General features: G+C 40.0%; 1 protein-coding gene across 1 annotated transcript in view; it reads left to right on the top strand.

The window, feature by feature from the left end:
- The window catches only part of Khdrbs2 (KH RNA binding domain containing, signal transduction associated 2), a 451,883-nt gene that overhangs the window by 167,278 nt on the left and 266,117 nt on the right, over positions 1-18,488 (top strand). The window lies entirely within an intron of this gene.

Raw genomic sequence — 18,488 nt, 5'->3', positions numbered from 1 at the left:
GCAGAGAGAAAGAGAGAGAGAGAGAGGATTTGAATGTTTATTCTGCTCAACTAAAAGATGATGGTGATCAATTTTTTAGCTCTACCCACAAATCGTAGAAGAAATTAAGGATATGTATACCTTGGTGGGTCTAAGTGTGTGTGTATGTTCTGAACCATACCTTAGGTACTATTATTTTGTTGGGTTACTATGAATAAATCTAATGAAGTACACACTGAATTTAAGGTTTCTCTACTCATTCCTCTTTGCACCTCTGGACTTCATTTGAAGCTCATTTTCTCCTGCTAGAAATACAGCTTTTAGCAATTTCTTTGTAAAATGTGTTTGATAAATAGTTTTTGTTAAGCAGAAACTCCATCTTGGTCTCCCTCTTGCAGAACAGGCTTTCACACACGTATTTTTCTCATTGGCAGTCGCCTCATCTTTGTCTTGAATATGAAGCAGCGCTGTCCCCCCTGGGAGTTATCAATGAATATCTGCTGCGCGGTCTTCCTCTGCACTCCTATTCTCTTCATCCTCCCATCAAATTTATATCTTCTGCTATCTCTGTGCTGCAGTTGGGATCATTCTTTAACATCTGTCTATCTCTTCAACTGTATCATCTGTAAATTGGTGTACATCTGAAATGTTACATTTTACTAGATTTAATTTACAAATGATACATTTTGTTTTAAAATCTTTCATCATCATTCATTTTATTTTATATTTAGTTTTCCATTTTCACATTTTCTCTTAGGAATTTTTAAGTACATAGCTTTTTGTTCTTTATTTACAATTTCCAAATATAACTACTTTAGTTTCTATGTATGCTTATTTTTTCAAACTCACTTGCAAAGTATGATTAATATTAAATTGAATTTTTATTTTCTTGTATTGCTAATAAGCTCATGACTTTATTGAAAATTTTGTTTGTTATAATTTTAATAAATATGAGGCTGAGCAGGTAGCTCAGCAGCATAAGTGCCTGCCTGGCAAGCGCAAGGTCCTGAGTTCAATCCCTGGTACTGCAAATAATAATTAATAATAATTTTAATAAAGCCAATTTGTTTTAGGAGATAGATTTTTATTTTTAAAAATATTTTTCATTCATACTGCTAAAGCATACTGGGGCACGTTATTTATATTAGGGATGAATCATAATATTTTCTTTTAGTACAAGATTATTGCACTGGCTTCAGAAGACTTGCGGTAGTAGTGCAAATAGTAATAAAAATGAGGTTAGGAACAATGTCTTTGCACAGCAGTTAAATTTGCATATGTACCTGATTTTCTTGAAGCAGTCCTTTTGCAAATAGAATTTTACTTTGTTGATTAGAAAGAGGAGTGGATTGAAAGGCCACTTACAATATTTGCACCCATAACACTACTGATTAATGACATTCATGTCAGGTTATACAGCAAGAACATTAAAAATTATAATCATATTTTAGTCTCAATTCAAAAATGTAGTTTTTTGACTTTAAATAAAAGGAAAGGCCATAATTCTCAGCCTTAAAATTGAATTAACTCTCCATTTATTTCAATTTAACATGGTGTAGATTTTAATGGGTAAATTTTTTGTGCTATTGAATATAGAATTCAATGTGTTATGTATTTTAGTGAGTTGAAAGTAGCTTACTTTGTCTGGAGTTCATAACATTCTATGTTGGTTATGTTGATTTAAGCCAAATCATATAGTACAGTGGTATCTTAAGAATAGTTATACATGTACTGATGGCAAATGTAGTTATATATTCTTTTACTAGTAATAGATAATATATAACAAGTGACATATTATTATAAGTGAAACAGATTGTGTGGTCACTCTGTGGTTAAGTCACCATGCGGTGTGCACCATAACTCAGGGCCGGGTCTGAGCCTGGGGCACGAATGAATCCAGCTCACAAACCCTCTTCCAAACTGCAGCTCATTTGTAAGGTGGGGGCTTACTGGCTAAGTTTGGGTTGACATGGTTATTTCTCCCAAGGCACTTCAAAGTAGCCCTCTACATACTACTGGTCTCATAAGTATCTTAATTTTAAAAAATATTTTCATTTTGCTAATATAATCTGTTATTTTTAACACAGTGTCTTAGTAATAACCCAAATGATTGTAAAGCCTTCACTTGGGTTTCGGCAACCTCCTGAGATCTGCTTGGCCATCCTGCACTCCTGGGAAACACCGTGGGGTGTAACAATCGTGCCTGGTGTAACTGCGCACACTCGTGATTTAAGGGCTAGAACGGAGTTTCTTGACCCATTAACTTCACTCATTCAGCTGAAAGCTAATTTGCAAGTTCTTTAAGGACTTTGTTTTGGAAAAGCTCCTCTGTTGTTAATTTCACTAATCATTTAAATTGTCCTTTTCTAATAAGGTGACTGATCATGATACACTACTCCCCTGAAAGAGGATATTCCCAGAAAGACTGTTTCCCACACTCCCTGCTTGAGTTCTCAAGAGCGAGCAGTTGCTCTTGTCCAAGTGCCCGTATGTTACTTTTGCACCCCGTGTACCTGTTGATAATTTTTTCTTTCGATTTGTGTGTATGTCACTTGATTGTATGATGACTTATCAGTCCACTCTGTCCATATGAATCACCAAGTTTGCTTTTCTTTTGCTATTAAAGTACCGTACTTCTGTAATTTTGCATCATTTGCATCTGCCTGAACCCCTGCCTACCACTTACAGGACCCTGGCTGAACCTTGCAAAGCTGTGGCTGCTTGATTTGATGCCCTTTCCTTCCTTTGCTGTCACCTCCCTGAGCAGTATCAAGCTTAAAAAACTAGTTCAATTCTGAAGCTTGCTGTCACTTATTTTAACAACGGTGTAGAGATGGTAGAAGTTTCCCCCTAACATTCCAATGTCATCAACTAAAACTTGCTTAGAACCTACAGGGAACATTCTGAGGTTGCATTACAGGCAAGAAGGAAAGAAACTGAGATTAGTGTTGGTGTGTATCCTAATAGCACATCAGTCTTTTCACTTTGTAGAGTATCACTAGAAATCAAATAAATTTATCTGTAATAGTTCTTGACCTGTAATTTTTTTTAATTTTTTTTAAACTTTAATTATTTACTTGGTACAGGGTCTCACTATGCAGCTCAGATGCCTAGTAATTCCCTGTTTTGGCCTCCTCAGCACTGAGATTACAGACGTGTGCCACCACCCCTGGTTGTGTTGACTGGCGCAGTACTCCCAGGGTTCCAGGGCCAGCGCGGCATGTAGTACTAGGGATTAAATCTGGGTCCTTGTGCTTGACAGGCATGCGCTAGACCCCTGAGCTATCCCCAGCCCTTGACCTGTAATTGGTGTGGATATTTCCCTTTTTTTGCTGTAGTAATAAAAATATCAGTCAAGTTATGATACATAGTAAACTTTATGAATATTTACTTTGCATTGTAATCTGGGGTGTACAGGGTCTCACTCCACAGCTCGGACTCATAGTGATCCTCCTGTTTTCAGCCTGCCCTGTGCTGGGAATATAGGTGTGCACCCCCACGCCCAGACTCTGGCTGGCTCAGCCCACATGTGGTGCTGGGGATCAAACCACAGTCCCTAAGCTTGCCTAAGTTTGCCTAAGCAGGCACTTTCGTCCGCTGAGCTATCTTGCCAGCTCCGTGTTATACCTACTGAACATACTGAACACAGTGTTGTGTATGGGTTAGAGTTCAATGCTGGTGACTGCAGTGGTCAGCACAAGGGAAAGCTGTCGGTTTTGTCTAGCCTTGTGGATCCATTCAAGTGATGCAGGTGGTGATAGAGCACATCTTATTTTGTGAAGCCATGTGTTCATCCCCCAGGCCCCCAAATAAAAATACATGTGAAAAGAGAAGACTAAAATAACGTCTTCTGGAATTTCTGAGTATGTTTTTATTTAATATTATAAGATTAAAGAGAAAGAACAATAAATTTATCTTTCATGCTTGCAAAACCATCAAAGTTGAGTTTTTCATTGGATAGAGAAGAAACAAAACATTTTAATACAAAAATATGAACCCCGAAAACAGCAAATATATATGTGCACCCATGTTTCTAGCGGCACAGGGAGATAGCTCCGTGGAATAAGTGCTTGCCTAGCAAGCTCAAGATCCTGAGTTTGATCCCTAGCACAAGAAAAAAAAAAAAAAGAAAGAAAGAAAGAAAGAAAGAAAGAAAGAAAGAAAGAAAAGAAAAGAAAAGAAAAGAAAAAGAAAAAAAAGGAAGGAAGGGGGAAAAAAACAAAGAAAAAGAAACATCAATTTAGTATATTATGGAGTAACTTGTCAATGAAATATGATTACAAGGCAGTTGTGTTACTTGTTCAGAAAATTAATCCAACTTCTTTTCACTGTTTAAATTCCCAAACTAAACTGCTTTAAGGACTTTTTATTTCACTGATACTCTTTCAGAATATTTTGACATTTTCAGTATCTCCATTCAGGTTTTGAATTTAGATATATTGAAAAGAAAATTATTTCATTTTCTAGAAATGTACACACAATAAAACTATTTGGTTTATTACCATAATTCAGTTTTAAAATGAATTCTCTTTTTCTTCAGATGCTTCAGTGACTTTGGCAGACGTGACTGAGTGAATCTGTTGATTCTGGTTGACTGTAGGTCCCAGGTCCTTGCCCAGATCATTTTCCTGAGGCGATTTCAGAACACCCTGCACTCTCCGGGTGCGCCGCTGCCCTTCCTGCCGCTGGTCTTGCACATTTCCTGTGGGCAGGGCTCATTCGCTCTGCACGTGGCAGCCGAGTGCCATGAGCCTTGGAAGACACGTGGGCCAGGAGTTAGGTGGAAAGAAGCCTGTAATCCTCCAGGGCCCAGAGGCAGAGGCACATGTGCCTCTCGTTATGTCCTAAAGGGCTTCTGGAGCAGGGAGATGCAGTTTGACAGCCTTAAGCCCTCAGAGCACTGGCTTGCTTATGTGGTGCTAGTTGGGAGAAGGTCCCTGCTCAGGGCAAGATCATCTTGTCAGCCGGAAGACAATGAATGACATGCTCACTAAATCTGCAAGAGAAAGAAGGTGAAGAGAGATGTTTGGGACAAACAGGTACAGAAAATTTAAATGGTGGGCTACATGTCACTAGAACTTTCAATTAAAAATATGATGGTGGGGCTGGGGAGATAGCTCAGCAGCATAAGGGCCTGCCTGGCAAGCACAAGATCCTGACTTCACTTCCCAGTACCGCATGCTGGGCCGGCCCCAGAACCTCAGGGTCACTGGACCAGCCCTGAAACTGGGTGTGGTGGTACCCACCTGTAATCCCAGCGCTGGGGAGGTTGAGAAAGGAGGATCACTACAGTCCAATCTGTGGAGCTAGACTATATATATAGGGCAAGCCAAATAGCTCAGGGGATTAAAACACCTGCAAGCAGGCACAGGGGCTGGGGCTTTGATCAAAAACAAAAACAAAAAAAAAAAAATATTTTGTGTATATTTAAAAAAAATATATCTTCCTAGATGCTGTGTAGCTGTGCTTAAATAGTACTTCTGAACTTATAGACAGATTTCAGAAGAATATTAACAAGGAATTCATTAAAATGAGCATCTACAATGGTGTAGTCTGAACTGTGTAGCAAGACCTGTGTTAAAATATCCCTGATAGCAGTTATGAGTGTTTAACAAAACATAATGTGCTCATGCTAGAGGTCAGTGTTGACTCCAAGTTTGGGAAGATACAAACTTGACCAAAAGGAGTCAAACTTAGGAAATCCAGTCTGAGCTGGTGCTTATGTTCTTTTTGACCTAGACTCAATAACCCAAATATTACTTTTTTTTTCAAGGAAGGGCCTACAGGGTGTTCAGGGTCTCACTACTAGATTGGACTTGTAGTGATTGGCCTGTTTACAGCCTCCCAAGAGCTAGGATTGCAGGCGTGCCACGGTGGCCAGTCTCAATTAGCGTCTCAGCATGCCCTGGGGATTGAACCCCAGTCCATATTCCTGCTTTTAAGCACTTTAATCCACTGAGCTATTTGGCCAGCCCCCTGAGTTGGGCTCTGAAATAAGAGCAGCCCACTGCTAATCCATACTTCCGAAAGTTGTTCTTGTAGAGGTGAGCTCTAGGCTAATATCCTTCGCATCCCAGATGGCCTCTTTTAAGACTGAGGTGACTGCACCATGGATTGCTTTCCTTTGCAGAAATCCTCTCTCTGGAACTAAAGCTTTTGTGGATTCCCGTGGCGAGCAGGAGGGAAGGCGCAGTACAGCTGCATGTGCACTGCATTTGGCCCTCCACGGAGAGTTTCCTGTGCACTGCGGCCGTTGCTTTGCTGCAAGCTTGTTCCCACGTAACCAGCAGTGGGTTAAATGGCAAGTCCTACCGCAGATCTGAACCTGGCCTCAGGCTTGACTTTAACCTCTAGTTTCATGACAAGGGATGCAGTTGGTTATCAGTTGTGTGCTTGACTATTATCATTGAACATATGACTCTATCCATTCCATAAAATTTTGGTCTGGTTTATCCAAAGAAGCTTCAGTTTCTTCAAGAGTCAGAACACAGGTAACATTAACTAATACAAGGTTAACATAACATCACAAATGAAAAAAAATCCATCAGACAGTTCAAGAATATTATGGATATCCCAGGCGTGCCATGCCAGCCCTACCCCTGGGGTGCACTGAGATGTTGAGGCTGGGCATGGTGGCGCGTGCCTGTAATCCCAGTGCTTGAGAGGCTGAAAACCGGAGGATCACTACTAGAGTCCAGTCTCTTAATGAGACCTTATACACCCTGTACTAAATACATAAAAAAGAATGTTGTGCATAGTCAATAGATGTGTATTTTTCTCCTCAGATTAGCACCAAGAGCAAGCAACTGAAAATACCATCTCACAGCCAGAAATCCTACATATGGTTTCATAGGATTGAAGGAATGGAGCTCAAGGTTATCCCCCTGTCCTTGGCCTCTGTTTTCTCTATTTATTCATCATGGTAACTGCCGTGGCTGGACAGACACTTCGATGTGACAGCAGTGGTCAGGAGGGGGCTTTGTAAAGAAAGGACTGAATGAACAATGACTAGTATTTTCCTGCGAGTCCTCTAATCAGTAGTGCTATAGGACAAACATGCTACTTTGAGCTGTTTTTTTTTTTTTTTTTAAATCCTATATGGTTATACAGCATCTAAAGGGGCCTGCTGTCCTGAGTAGGGTGTAAGCTGGTGTAAACCTTTTACAAATATACATGGGCAGTGATGAAGACTTCAAAGTGACACCTGGAAAACAGCACCTGTCAGGGTTAGTGAGGGAGAGTTCTGCTTTTAAACAGGATACTTTCTGGCCCATATGCAACATGACATACCAACCAATAAAAATCACTAGAAGGAACCACATCTACATCCATCGATTTCCACCCATATTTTTCCTTACAGATATTTTTAGAAGAATCAGCTCCACAGACTTAAAGAAAATTTTCTTCAAAGGACTTTTCTGAAAATTGGTGGCAGCTCCAGTTCATCTTCACATTCAGTCTTCTGGGAAGAGGCATCTCCCTCCTCTCTGGCACCCCACTTGTACTTTTCAGCGCTTATAGAACCTTCAGTGACTCGATTAAGAACAGGCAGAGATTAATTTCTCAAAAAAAGGCATGTGTTCATAAAGTTAACATTTGCTTATGACCACTGTAGCCTTCCCCGGGGAATTGATTTCTTTGAAAACACATTCTCTCCCAGTGCATAAGAGAGATTTTCCTCTCAGAAATTATCACACATATTTTTGTTGTAGCATCATAAATTGTAGGAAAGGCAAAGATCATGCAGTAAGATAGTATTTAAAAGACCAAATCCCTGTGTTCATTCTTATTTTCCCTGGAAACCTCTTGTTTTCCAAGTAACCAAAAGCTTAACTTCCTTTGTAAAAAAAAAAAAAATTGATAGGTATTATACTCAGCCCTAATGTAGCCGTCTGCTCTACTCCAGTTACAAAGAAACACAGGGTGAAGATAAGCCAACAGTAAAAGTGCTCATGTTGTAAAGAATTCATGCAGCTACATACTCTGATGCAGGATTGCTATCAGTCTGGATCCCATAATATCAGATGGTTGCGATCTAACCTCATTTAGAAGATTTCCATGTAGCACTCCTTGAAGCAATCTTTCCGGCAGGGCTAAGTCTGTGGAGCGTTAACCTGATCTGAACCTTGCAAGAACAAGGGTTTGCAGGGCTTGGGAGAGGAGGAAGACTTCACAGACAGGCGAGGGCTTTCTTGTGATTAGGAAAGCAGATCTGCAAAAGAGGTGGCAGACAATGAAATTGGTGAGCTGAGCCAGTCAGTGTCAGAGGATAAAGGTTTGGAACAGCAAATGGAAATGACTGAACTTCAGGTAAATGAGACGGCAGCACAGTCCTGTTTTCAGGAGCCAACACGACCAAGTTTGATCTTCAGAAAGTGGCTGTATTGACGTTGAGCCTGGCTGTAAGGGTGGACGTCCATTCACACTGACACCAGGTGTGCTTTAGCCAGTGGTTGGGCGCTTCATGTTCCTAATGGTGCCTGCTTCTCAGTCTCTCACCTGATGAACAGCACATTGCATTTCTTCAAAGGAAAGCACTGCTTATCACACTGTTGAGCAGCAAACTGCTCTGCCTGCTGCTGTCACTGGCTGCATTTGCACAACTATGCAAAATCTTCAGCTAGTGTTTGTTTTGTTTGCTGTTTTTCCCTCCACTGCAGCACCTAGGCCAAAGCTGGTGGGCATCCTCCAGTCTCTTTCGGAAGCTTGACTGTTTGCACAAGATCCCTCTGTAATTGCTGTACTTCCTCTCAGATTTCTTTCGGATCCAGGCACATGCCCTGTTGCTCCCTGCCAAGGAAGACTTACTGTGTTTGCTTTTCTCTTATTGGTTGGCAGTGAGGACTTGTTCATTGAGCATCATAGTGCTCAGAGATACTTCTGGCAGTATCTATAGAGTTAAATAATCATTGCTTTATTGTGGTCTGCCTGTGTAACAGCAAGGATCCACATATATATGATCATAGGAAGTTGAAGTTTGGATCTGCGCCAAGAGCCACATCGTGATTTTATATAGAGGAAAGTAAGTTTGTTATTTAAGAGCAGATATGAGCAGCGTCCAGTAATACTGTACCCCAAGACAGCACCAATATGAAGGGGAATTATCTGGGAAAGGATTTCAGTGAGACTGAGGCTTCGCCAGGTGAGAGAATAAATGCCCGCACTGCGCACAGCTGTTCAGACAAAAGTGGGTTGGTGCCAACATGTTTGCGTAGCTTGGAGCAGTGTCCTGGGTCTTGCTAAAAGACAAAGACTCAGTGCACAAGAGGCTGTCTGCACATAGTGCTGTTTTCCCAGAGGAAATGGCCAGTGTCCCTGCAGAAAGGTGCAGCCAGGTTCCTTTCAGTGAACACCTGTAATCCTCCGCCTCTCATCACCTTCAACCTTTGCCCTGACTCCATTACCCAGATCCCTAACTGTTCTAACTTCTTTGTTGGGTCCTGGATTTCTTCTCAGGACACCTGTCTTCCTGGGCCCAATGGGAGACTCATAAGATGCCTGTCCCAGACTTCCTTCATTCTCTGAAAAAAATGCCTCTTTGTGAAACAAACAACAGGATCCACTCCCCTGAAGAATCATCATGCTAAGCAAAGTGAATTCAGAATACTTTCTGCGTTTACCCACAAGTCTTTGCCTTTACCCACAAGTCTTTGGTGCTCACCTTTCATTTCACTTGTTGCTTTAGTTGCCAAGCTCGAAATCCACCTACTTCTGCCTCCCAAGTGCTGGGATTGCAGACCTGTACTACCACTTCTGATTTATACTCAAAAGCATTTTAAATCCTCATTAATTTCAGGTTACTGAGCCCTCTTGGGAGTAGGTTTTGTCTATTTGAATTAGTGAAAATGCATTAGTGGACTTAATTCCAGGTAACTTAAGCATTCTGTTTCTTGGAAGAGCATAAACAATATCAAAATTTATAAGATATTTAAAACAACAAAATCCCACCTTATTGCATGATTAGGACCCTCAGCTTTGGAACTTAGAAGTTAAAACGATCTGCATTCTTAAGAAAGCTTATCAAAGGCTAAGGCTATTTGTGGAGTAGGAAGTAAAATCATTGGTGCAAAGCAAGAAGTGTAGAACCAAGTAAGTATTTAGTATTTGTTATTATTATGACTTCTGAATTCAGAAATGCTTGGATAAGAAGCCCAATGCAGATAAATTCTTTTTTATTTGTAGGTTGAGTTCTGCAAGCTTGAGTGAGTTTTCTGTTTACTTGTTCTTCATGTGCAAGAATTTTACAAAGTTGTTCCATAGCATGGATATCTATTTGCTCTTCAATCAAAAAGAGATGACTCTTTTTAATCTGCAGGTTACTTATTTATGTTTGTTCTTCCTGATGGTTTCTTTTCTCATTATGAATTTCCTAATTTTATGTAGTTGTTTTTCCTAAGTATATCTTCCTCATCTCTCTTATTTCCTTTATTAATTTTGAAACTATCCTACCAATTTGGTTTGAAACTCTCTCATTGCTATTTTTTTCTCAATAAAATTATGGAAAAATAAAAAAAAATTTTAAAAAAGAAAAGAAAAAGACACTCAAGCTGTATTATGTACACCAACCTATTCCCCAAGGTGATTGTATACTACATGTACTAATTGAAATAAAATAAAAAATTTTTCAGCTGAAAAAAAATAATTTGAGTATTTATAAAGTTTTCTTTGCACTTAATGTTTTTGGACAGATATCCTTATTCAGTCCTCCTCTATATAATTAATCTACTGAACTGTTTTGCTTTGAGTTTGACAGAAAGGCTCTAGGGAAGACTGGAGTGGCACCTTGCTGAGATTTACTCAGGCAAAGTTTATTTGGAAGAGGCTAATGCACAAGTGGAGAAGTAAGAAAATAAGACAAGAAAATAAATTAGCCCCACACAAAGTGTATTCTCAAGCAAGTTAAAGCTGGGGACCAGTGTAGCTTACCCTCCCAGGGAACACTAAAAAGGAACGGCAGGTGAGCCATGCAGGGACTGCACCAGCTAGCCCTCAGGTATTTACAACCAGCTCCTCTCGCCTCTCCCCCAGTACCTGAGTGTTTCGCCTATGTGCTTGGGCAGAGCTATCCCCAGGCCAGAGCAAGCCCTCAGGAGAAAAGGCAAATCCCAGTTGACTGGAGATAGTAACGCCAGCTATGTGGGCAGAAAGTTAACAGCCTAGGTGAGCACTGGTTTGAAAGGCAATCGGGAAAATACAATTAAAACCAAAATCTTCACCCAATGCAAAAATTCTCTCCAGAAGGACAGTATGGAAAATAAACATGGAATTGAATGCGCATTGTCTCCGAATGCGATGCATGTCACGGGGAGGCCACAGAAGTTGCAGAACAAGAAGGAAATCTTTTTTCATAGCTGCAGTAGTATGTGTTTGCATTCTCAGGACTGGGCCCCAAGTTAGAGGCCCCGTGTCACACATGGCAATGTCGCTCCAGCCTCATCCGCACCGTCATGCTCCGAGGCTGTCAGTGCCTCCTCGCGAGCCCTGCCCAGGCCCAGAGCGCTTTCTGTGGCACTGAGAAGCAGCTGGAGCAGGACAGTCACATGTCTTCTCCACACTGCTCTGTCCCACAAAATAAAAACTTATAAATATCCCTCTTACTAAGCAGCTGGCTTTCAAATACAGTGCATGAAGTCAGATCACATACATGCCAGCTCAGGGAAGGCCCTGTGAGCCTTTGTATCGATTCCATTTCCTCAAGACAATTGCCTTTGCCTTGGATGTTGAATGACCCTTTCCACTGTACGTAGACGCCACTCTAGACACTACTGTGGACAACACCGCTTGGCAATCTGAGCGGGTAGACCACCCTTGATGTAATCCTAGCGAATCTGATTTGACTTTCCTCATCGAAGGCTCAGTCATTCTAGTAATCCTACAATCTCCAATTTCAAGATAATAAAATTGTGTTTGGCACTGCCTGTTTTCTAGATTGAAAATTCCAGACTTTAAAAAAAAAAAATCTTCTTTGTTCCATTGATCTTCTAGTGCTCTGGTCTTTGTGAATCCAGTGAGCACTGCCATGAGTGGGTAGGAGTGAAGATTCCCTGGGGTGGCTGGCGGGTGGCCTCACTCGGTTCAGAGAGAGCAGGGGTTTGGGAGGGGAGCCCAGGAGGGCATCAAGTGCTACGGGGATTCCAGCCACGGCTTCTGTGTAATGCACAAGTGGATTTCCACTCTGCGTGGAGGCAATTTGTGCTGCTCCTTTGTAGTGGCTTAAAAGAATTTTCACATATGCCTATTTAAAAGTGCTTTTAAATTGGAGATTCAGATAAATTCCATTCAGGCCACAGTATAAATAATAAATGTGTGTTTATTTGAATTTCTTGATGGTAAAAGCTGTAGAGACAATAGACTTATTTATTTCTGAAGAGGATTTATGTTAAAAGAAAGTTCCCTGGGGCATAAGAAGAAAAAGCCTACAAAAAGCACTTTAGTAAATTGTAAATCCAAGGATAAAATATGACAATAATAATTGCTGAAGTACAAACCAAAGTATAAAACTTGCATATACTGTACATCATGCACTTTCAGCTTTTTTATTATTTAGATTATTTTTGTCACTGGAAGAGCTACTCTTGGGAGATTAATTGGGAACTCAGAATGCATTAACTCTTTTGGTTCATATATAATTTAGTACTATATACTGTTTAGATCTCAGATGTTTACTACAATAACATTTAGTAATTGTGATATATAATTGTTGCTTGCTGCATAGCTCCTGTATCAGCATTATCATTTTGCAGGGAGGGAATTTGAAGCCCAAAGCAGTGAAATCACTTGCCCACTCCTGCGTGTTGTTCTGGGGGAGAACTGGGTTTTCTAAGGGGGCACCATGGTAAATTTCTTTTAAGGCTTATTGTGGGGAATGTGTAACACCCACATTTATTTTTTAGAAGTATTTGAATTGGTGAATCATTAATTTTAATTTTTGAAAATTATTTATTTATTTATTTATTTATTTGGTACAGGGTCTCGCTACGAAACCTGGACTCATAGTGATCTTCCCGTCTCAGCCTCCCCAGCGCTGGGATTACAGGCGTGTGCCACCACACCTGGTTTTGGTACAACACAGCGCGCCCGGGGTTCCAAGGCTGGAATGGCAAGTGGCACAGGGGATTGAACCTGGGTCCTTGCACTTGCCAAGCAGACGCTTAGATGCCGAATTATCTCTCCAATCCAAATTATTCATTTTAATTTGTGAGTTTTACTGTATTAATGTGTACTAAGCAGGAAAACAAAACATCAATAAAATAAAATATGAAAATTTTAATATGTAAAGAGTATGCAGGATAAACATCAATATTTTGACATTTGTTGTTGACCTGCTTAACAAGGTCTAAAAAATAACAGCAGAAATAAACTCCTATATGACCTGCAATAAAAATGCAAACAGAACTCTAACCCAGCGCTCATCTTTGCTTCAGCGGTCACACCCAGGGCACTCTTTGTGCAGGACAACAGCACGTGCCATACGCAGGTCTCACTTACACCGATAGCACTCGCGTTTTGTTTTCCTGTCTCCTTTGGTAGGACGTTCTTGACATCGTGCTGGTCTTCCTGTTTCTTTGGAGATTTTTGTGACGTTTCACTCATCTGTTCATAGAATTTATTTTGTGAGATTCTTTGGGCAGATACAGAATGTTCTTCTCTTCTTTTAATTGGGCATTTATCAATTTCAGCTGTGCCTGACATGTTTAGGTTTCAGTAAAATACAACCATTGGTCAACACTTTGTGTTTCCAGTGACATAACTTGTCAACAACATTTATTCAGCCTTACATTTTGCTGTAAAAGGTGACCATTTTGACTTTGTTTGTGTTAGGATTCACTATCAGTTTTTTTATGTACTTATTTGTCGTAAGACAGGGTTTCTCTATCTGGTCCATGATAGCCTTGAGTTGGGTAGCACCAGTTGTCCTTGAACTCACAAGATCCTCCTGCCTCAGCCTCTTGACTGGTGAGACTACAGGTGTGCACCACCACACCTGGCTTCACCTTCAGTCTTATCATCAAGGTGTATGTTGACAGCATCAGTACCACTGTTTTTCTTTGTCACATAGGAACCTTGTCTGAAATTCTAAGGTTGGTTGTATATATAAAATGTGTGTGTGTGTGTGTGTGTGTGTGTGTGTGTGTGTGTGTTGTAAACTTGCAGCACTTTTTCAGGAAGCTTAGCTTTGTTCCTGGGAGTAGCTTCTGTGGTTGTCAACTGGTGCTTTTTTTGCTTAGCAAACGTAACATTAATGGGTAACTTGCGAAGAAACTGTGGAATGTGATATTTGGGTTGATTTTTTAAATGAATGCAACAAGTCCTTTCATAAAATCAGTGTTCATTACCACATAAATAAAGACCTGATGACTCACTTCCAGGATGAATTTTAAAATTCAAGGACTGAAATATCTTTGCATCTACCAGGGCATATATTTTTATACCATATTTACCTTCAGTAACTATGAAATGATGCAAATTGTGCAGTTGTTCTGTATCTGGACCATGCATAAACTGCTTGACAGCCAGAAGCAAAGCTTCCAACAGTTGTGCCAAATTGTCTGTTTTTTGTTTCTTTCTTGGTGCATCTTTTTGTCATTAAAACGTAGTAGTTACTTTTGAAGGAACCCAAATCACTTGACTATCATTACGGTTTTAAAAATCTCAACCTCACATCTGTCACTTCTCCACGAATGCTTCAAATTCTAACAGTTAGAATGAGAAAGTCCTGCTATGGAGTGGGGTGTTCAGATGGTGAGATATCGCGATAAATGTGGTTTTCAGTATTACTGTTGATGCATGTAAAACATTCACTTGTGTTCCATTATTAGTATAGTTCAAAACACTGTGTAGCACATCTTCTGTTACAAGCGATTTTGAACATTGAATCACAGTGCTGGCATTCTGTCCAGTAGGTTTCAACCCTGGCAATAACCAAATAACATTTTTCTGAAGTAGTTTTTATGTTGGATGCTTTGGGTGTACATGACCATTTTCTAGCATTTTGACAAACACATATTTCTCTACATTGCTGTTTTCTTTCTCACCTGAATCAAGGGTTCATTCTGTTCTTCTCTATTGTATTCTGATAACATAGGCTCACACACATAATAAAAGTCATCTTAGGTAGTTGAATTGCCTGATGCCTCACTTTCAACCTCCTCCTAAAGTTGAAAAAAAAAAAAAAAAAACAAGATTTTCGTGCAACATTGTACTGAATTGGGCCAATTCCACAAGGAAAGCATTTTAAAAACATTTATTCTAAAATTCTAGGTACACAAAAATGTGATTGCTCATAATAGGGGTAGAACTCACCTGTCTACACTTTGACACAGATGGACACACCTTGCTGCTCATTGTACCAAGTGGGTGGACTCAGGTCCCAGTGCAGCCCCAGAAACCCCTTCTCAGCTACTGTATATTACAGTGCATATTTTCAGCTGACAGGATGGGTATAGGTATCTGTTACCTTGAGTGAGGAACCAATTAACCTGGCCATCCTCACTAAGAAACTGGGTGATTACCATCAGTGATGTGTGTGTGGCCCTCCATGCAATATCTCCAGGTAATGTGCTGTAGACAACCTTGGGATTTATTCAACACTAATATCAGTGACACGTATGTAGCCTTCCATGTTATATCTCCATGTGATACGCTGTAGATAACTTTAGGATTCATTGAACATTAAACATTCAAGAAAGTCCACTTGGTGAAATAGATTGAATGTCTGTGTGATGCCGTGCCCCAGCACGCTGTATTGAAACCCTGATCCCTAAAGTGTTGGTATTTGGAGGACAGGCTTGGGGAGAACACAGGCTGCGATTAGTTCCACTGTGGAAAAAAATTGAAAAGAGAACCCTATGTCTCCACCATGTGAAGGGACCACGCAAGGGTAGCTCTCTTCAAGCCTGGAGAAGAGCACTGTCCAGGAGGAAAATCAGGGGTCTTCATCTTGGACTTTCACTGACCTCCATGTCTGGGATAGACCATCAGTCTTTGGTAGCTTGCTACAGTATGCTGAACAGACTAAACTCATAGTGATGTTAGTTTTTATTTATCCTCTTGAAACATTTGGGCTTTTGAATTTAGAATGATTTTCAAGAATATATTCCCTTAAAGTTATACATTTACATTAAATTAATAACTACACCTGCATCCCACCTATGAGGTATTGCTTACATCAAATCAATATTTAATTTGAAACTTTTGTAATTAGATTCTTTCAAATGAATTCAGTATTCATAGATAAATGTCCATTAATGTAAGCATGTGGTTTTGAGACAAGTAGAAGGAATTCTGACCTCTAACTGAATAACCACAACTAAGTTACTTAGTTCTTTTGTGAGAAAACCTTTTTTTTCTGAGTAGTACTTAAAATTTGCCATTTGCTATGCAAATATATATAGATATAGATAGATAGATAGAGATCAATCTGCATTTCAAGTTTCCTGAAGAATCTAAAATTATCTTAGTGCTTGCAAAATGAAATATTTTCAAATGCCATACATAGAAAATATCAGAAGTGTTAATTGAAGTCTAGGTTTTACAGACTCTAAAGTTCATTTTTTTCTACTATAATCTGCTACCTCCAAAGCCCTCTTAAATCTAAGTGTGAAGATTACATGATGTAATATTTGCAAATATGTGGTAGTTTTCCTATCCCCTCCACCCCCCTTGTATTTAGTACAAGGTCTACGGGGTCCCACTGCACAGATCTGAGTTGTAGTGATCTTTCCTGTCTTTCAGCCTTCCAACCACTGGGATTACTGGCAGGCGTCACCGTGCCCAGTCTCATTCACCACCTCATTGTGCCCCCGGGGCTGGAGCCGACAAAGGGGTGGGGCGGCATAGTTTTCCTGTTGAAAATATTCAAAAAATTAAGATAAAATGAGAGTTTATTTGAATTTTCCTGATAATACTATCATAGCACAGAATCTATTTAGAAAATGTTATGTTAGTACTAGGATTTTTAAATTTCAGAATGCCTTTGAATGAAAGTCCCAAGTGAATCATAAAATTTAAAAGTTACAAGAAACATTAGATATTATCTTCCCTAGTGTTATCTGTTGTCTTATTTTGTTGAGTTTGCACAAAAAAAAAACCTCTTATCTTCCCTTTTCTAATATTAAAAAAGTTCAAGTTAAGCTGAATGAGTGGGTGACAGACTCCATTTTGCTGTAGAGGTCATCGAGGATGCCTGCGTTGGAAACCACTGTAGCTCTGTGTAACGACATTTGAAGTCAGCTCTACAGTTAGCTCCTCTCCTTCACAAAGACCAGAGAACATAGCTGCTTAACTTGTGTGCATAGTCCATTTAGGGTGCATCTTCTAAGCCCTCCTCTAAGCGTCTTTCTTCCACAGATTATCTACAGTAAAGCACCAGTTGGTATCTGCCCATAGAACTTTTGAAGTAGTTGTACTTGTGTCTGGAGAACAACAGAAATAAACTCTTCTGATGTGGTTGTTAATATATTACTATGAAGTTTCTGCTCATTGGGACCCTTCTTAACATTGGTGAAGAGTGAGTGTTTTCTTTATAGAGATACAATTCTCCTAAAATTGGAATAGCCTGATGAAAACTGATATAATGGCCAGTCCCATTATGTAGGACAATAACTAGCTCAGGAAAGGTTAGATTAGGAGGGACACGTGTGGAAAGGTGCTAATATTAGCTTTTCTGAGTGCCCTGAAGTTCCGTTCGGTTATAAGCTTCTATTGTTCTACTTATTTACCTAAATAGTGTTTGTGCTTATAGTCACAGTACAAATAATCAATGTGGTACAAACTTTAGTTGTATACTGATGTAATTACAAATAAATTATTACTGAATACATGTGTGTATTGTTGAGAAGAAAATGTCCCCTTTTCCAGCCTGGGTCTAGTGCCTGGGAGCCTAACATTAGGACAGCAGAGACAGCTGGTGGGAGGACAAGATGCATACGAAGCCAGGGAATTGCTCAGTGATGAGTAACAAATGAAATGGAGATATATAAAGGATTCTTGTACCAAAATTAAACAAGGGGGTGGTGGTTACTTGTGGCTTTGGTATGGAAGTTTTCCCATAAACCTTGTTCATACAATTGGTTTTGGAATATCCCGGTGGCCACGTTCAGTACTTTCCCGACAAAAGACCTTACAGAGAACAGTGGAGGAACTGAGAGCAGGCCAGGAGGTTGTCGCAGCTGACAGTTCTAGTCTTAGTTCAGTGGGTGAGATTTCTTTTGCATCTTATTCAGTTCAGATATGTTACCTATTAAGTAATAATTGTAACAGCCTGAGATCTAATATAGTTATCCACATTGTCTTCATGTATTGGGAAACATACTGACTATAATAATAATTTAGAGAGCCTTTATTAGAGACAAAGAGAAAAACCTATTAGAATGGTGTAGGAGCCAGCCTGTGTGCCTGCATTTGACCAAGGGGTGACCAAGGTGGAGCACAGAGAGGCTTAGAATGGGTCTGGGGGCCTTTCATCCACCTTTACCACCACTGGCTCACCCTGTCGATTCACTCAGATA

Source organism: Octodon degus, unplaced genomic scaffold (genome assembly GCF_000260255.1).
Source record: "Octodon degus isolate 3935 unplaced genomic scaffold, OctDeg1.0 scaffold00001, whole genome shotgun sequence".
Classification (NCBI taxonomy): domain Eukaryota; kingdom Metazoa; phylum Chordata; class Mammalia; order Rodentia; family Octodontidae; genus Octodon; species Octodon degus.
This window is presented reverse-complemented; position numbering and strand designations above follow the sequence as displayed.